Source organism: Solanum tuberosum, unplaced genomic scaffold, assembly GCF_000226075.1.
Source record: "Solanum tuberosum cultivar DM 1-3 516 R44 unplaced genomic scaffold, SolTub_3.0 scf00675, whole genome shotgun sequence".
NCBI classification, from domain to species: domain Eukaryota; kingdom Viridiplantae; phylum Streptophyta; class Magnoliopsida; order Solanales; family Solanaceae; genus Solanum; species Solanum tuberosum.
The window spans coordinates 57,777-62,673 of record NW_006239600.1 but is presented as its reverse complement, the minus strand read 5'-3'; positions in this window follow the sequence as shown (position 1 = coordinate 62,673).

Sequence of the window (4,897 nt, the reverse complement as noted above, 5' to 3'; positions counted from 1 at the left end):
GTGGTAGGGGGGTAGGGGGGGGGTGTTATCAAGTAGTTGTTTGTTATGTTCTAAGTAAATCTAAATATTATTGTATTTTAAAAAAATAAATATAATTGTCACGTTATTAAATAAATATAAAAAAATATACTTCTGATTAAAATGACCATAAAAATTAAGTAGGCAAAGTTAGATACCCATGAAAGTTAATTGGGTAATTTGAATGACTTTTAGAAGATATATTAAACAAAATTGAGTGACCATTTAGGCATTTAACTCCAAAAATGAGACTTTTAATTCGGTGTTTCCATCTTTAAATTCTTGAAGTTAGTCAAAAATATTTTTGATGAGTTTCGTCGTAAATTCATGTTTTTTAAGTAGTGCATTCTAATCTCCGACTAATTGTTATATACTAAGTAAACTATCTAGTATAAAACATTTCTTATCAATTTTATTTATATATTTTCATGATACAGACATAATAAAAAATCATTAGTTAAGAATGAACGAATTTCTACTAAACAAAAATTTCACACCTTGTCAATGGTCCAACTTGACTATTTATCAATTTTTATGTTACATGTGTGATTCACAATGTCAACCACAATTATATGCATGAAATCTCCTGAAAAAAGAAGAAGACAAAAGTGGAAAAATAAGTATTATTAATATTTGTCTGTATTTTAGGATGTGAACACAAAACATAAAATGAGAAAAATAAAAAAATTGTAACTTTCTAAAAATGTTATAAATAGTCAGGCTCAGAGGTGTGTTACATTATTTCCTAAAACTTCAGGACAAAAAATAATAATTTAAATCGAAACTTTATTCTAGAGAAAGTATAAATAGATTGAAAAAATTGCGTGACTTAGTTAACTCAGTCCTTAAATTATTTTTTATAGTGATAGTTTTTTAAAATATACATAATATAGTGATAGTTTGAGATTTTATACACGAATACACTTATTATCTACACATATACAATTAGATGAATATATTGTATACGCAAGAATACATTTATTATGTGCGTGACAGTATATTTCACTATTATTATATGCACGCTAAATAATACTATTTACCATATTTTCCCCAAATATATATTGACTTATTGTTATGTTGTAAACTTGCCTCGATATCTTTTCCCCTTTGAACATTGACTATATTACAAGACAAATGTTCACATTTCTATTCTTGTTAACTAATTAAATGCTAAACATTCGAAGTCATGTGATACACAAATAAATTTGCTTGCTCTAAAGAATCAAAACTTTAATTTAGAGTAGGTTTAGTTAATTCTTAGACATTTAATACCAATCTAACTAATTAATAGTCATATGCTAAGCGTTCAACATTTTTGACAAACATGTTCCTTGGAAATCTATCATAAATATTAGATTTTCGATAGGAAATTCGTCAAAAAAATACTTACGACGAATATAATTTCAATAGTTCTATCAGAAATTTGATTTTTCTTGTAGTATTGGGCTATGTTTTTTATGCAAATACCGTGTAAGATATCATTGAAATATATGTATATCTATTTAATTTCAGTCTATTACATATAGCGGTGACTGGTAAGTGCTAAATATTTTGTTAGGTATCATTTGTTATAAATTATGTAACATATATGATATGTATCTTTACTTGTTGAAATTTTCTACCAAACACTTAAATCATAAATACATAAATATGTGTATTTTTAATTTTATTTAATGTTAATACTGACCTATTGAGCTTCCAAATGTGAAAATGATGGATAAAGCAATTAGCAAAAAGTGGACCAAATATTTCTCATGTTTATTGAGTGAAAGGAACAAAGAGCATTACCTAAAGGTACAAGTAAAGAATGTAGAAATTGCGTTTGACTCAAATTCCCTCAATAAAATAATGAACTTTTTTCACAAAAATAGAATGTTGAATGAATCAATTTTCCAATTTCCATAAAGACAATACATTTGATAGTTAGGTAATTAATTTTATTCTCTAGAATTAATTAGACAAACCATCAAAACATTTCTCAAATTAGTTGGATGAATACATGTTCCACCATTGAATCATATATATGCACACAACACAAACACACATATAAAATCACTTGTATTAAAACCTTGAAAATTTCCAAAAAAAAGTTATTTTCTATATTTCAATTTTCATATGTAAAGTTTGAAATTGAAATAATAAATCAATTTTATAATAAATATATTTATTTTTTTCAAAATTTTGAAACACTAATTACATAATTTTACTTCTTGAACATGAATATCTAAACTAGCGAGTCATTGTTCAAGAATTCTCATTTAAACACCTTATATCGATCATCCACACACAATATTTCAATCCATATATTTCAACAGTAACATATTCTTATATAATTCGATTGTATAAATATTTTTCACATCGTCAATGCAAAAGAAGTTTTTTTAAATTTTTTTTTTTTTTTGGAATGTTGCTCTTAAATTTATGCACATGGGAACAAGGGTGACTATTTAAGGGGTCACTAGTGATGTGGGGATATATGCTGTGGAAGAAGCAACAAAGGAGTACCCACAAAAGGGCAACTTCCCCCAAATCTTGTCTTAATAATCCCAAGACATGTTTGAGCCATGTGCCCTTCATGGGTCCTACCTTATTATTCAAACAAAAACAATATCAAACATTTTTTTTAAAAAAATAAAATAAAAAAAATTGCCTCTTACTTGTCTCTCATAACTAAAATAGTGAGGCAACTTTTTTTTTTCTCCATCTTGACAAGATTGAAGTGCCTTATTGTCATTATTGTTAATTTGTTATGTATCAAATCTTGGATTCATCTTTACACTGTGCTTTGTTTTTAACATTTGATTTGAAGTTTTTTATTTTTTTATTTTTATCACTATATGAAATATTTAAGATGTAGTGGCAGTGTCTAGTCATGTGTCCTATATTGTCCTAGTGGTTCTACACTAAGGTGTGTTTGGTTATGGGGGAAAAGACAAATATATCCCTAAACTATCATAAATGATGTGCAAATACCCTATGTCATACTCTTGGGACATTGGTGCCCCTGCCGCCCAAAAACTAAAACATATATGCCCTTCACTCTAACGGAAGACTAAATAGAGATATGTGGCGCAATTTTATCCCTCGATCCGATATTTAATAAATGTCGGGTCGGTGGATAAGATTATGATACGTGTATGTCCGTTAGTATAAAGGGTATCTATGCTCTAGATTTTGGACGGCAGGGGCACCAATGTCCCAAAAGTATGACAGAGGGCATCTGCATACCATTTACGATAGTTCAGGGGTTATATTTATCCTTTTTTCCTTTTTTTGATAGGTAAAAAGAAAATATTGTCCTAATACTCAAGAGCATTTATATATAATTTAAACAGATACAATTACTATAAACAAATTGATATTAGCTACGAACTTCACCAATGATCTATCATAACTCCTATCTAATATAATGTTTTGATAATTTATCATTAATTCATCGATAAATATAAATAGCGACAAGTTTTATTGTTTTACTATAGAATTTGTCCATGACTAACTTCACAAGGAAAATCTTTGTGGGCATGAGGTAACTTAGTTGGTATAAGATGATATGAGTAGAATTCGAATGAAAATGTTATGATTCATAAATCGAACTTAATTTATTTAGGATTGAGGCGTAACAATTATTGTTGCCATCATCCAATGCATGTATACAGTTAAATTAATGTTCATTTATTGACAAATTAAATGATGTATCAATCATAGAGCTCATAAATCAATATTTATCCATTAATGTACAAAATCCATCATATTAATAAGTAAATTACTATTGGCTTTTTTAGCTTTTATAACTATGAGTACTCAAACAGAGATATCAATTCTGATAGAAAATCTATTTTTGTCCTAAATTTATCTGTTCATGGCCCAGCTTTACTATTACAATTTTCAGAACTTTAGAAGGACAAAACAAAACATAAAAAGAGGTACTGACAAATTTGCTACTGTTATACTTCAAAATCAAATTAAAACTTTTTTTTTAGAGGTTAAGTTATATACACGTTAGTATTTACCTTATAATTCAACGTATTTATCTATTTTAACAGGTAATATGTTGTAAGAAGACTTAATTATAGATATCCGTTGAATGACATGTAAGAAATCCTTTACATGTATATATAGTATATATAACTTAAAGTTTACCTTTGTTTGTTATAGGAGATAATATGTCTTTTATTTTATAATAATTTCACAGTTTAAAGAAATTTACTTAGATACATTCTTTGATTGATCTGACTGTGTAAGAAATTCTTTATACGAATAGTGTGATCTTCAAATAGCTCAAACCTAAGAGTAGTTTTAAATTATAGTCAATTAGGATCTTTCGCGCTAGAGCTTCATAATAAGATAATGTGAGATGACTTGCTAATAAGAAGATAAATGAAGCAGAAGTAAATGACAGAAGTATTGAAAATATCTCTAAATTTGACATAAATTATTAGTTTCATGTCCGAACTATTGATAGCCTTAAAAACACTTCTCTACTTGAATAATTAAATTTAGACACCCCCCCGATCTACCACATGATATAACAAGTGATCTCAAACTCTTGTAGGAGTATGAGACTCTTAGTAAAAAAACAAAGAAAAGTGTTGAAAACACTCCTAAATTTGACGATAATTTAGGGGTGTATTTCACTGATATTGCAAGATCAGCGGTATATTTAAATTCACTTAGTCAAGTTAAAAGATATTTTTAAGGTTGTCAATAGTTTGATGATAAAATGAGTAATTCATACCATATTTAATAGTGTTTTCAATACTTTCCTCAAAGAAAATTGATGATAAAATTGAGTAATTTCGAATAATATAGTAGGAAGGAAAGGACAAAACAAGAAATGCAATGAACACATAATTTTTGGCATTATTGAAAATGACCAAAA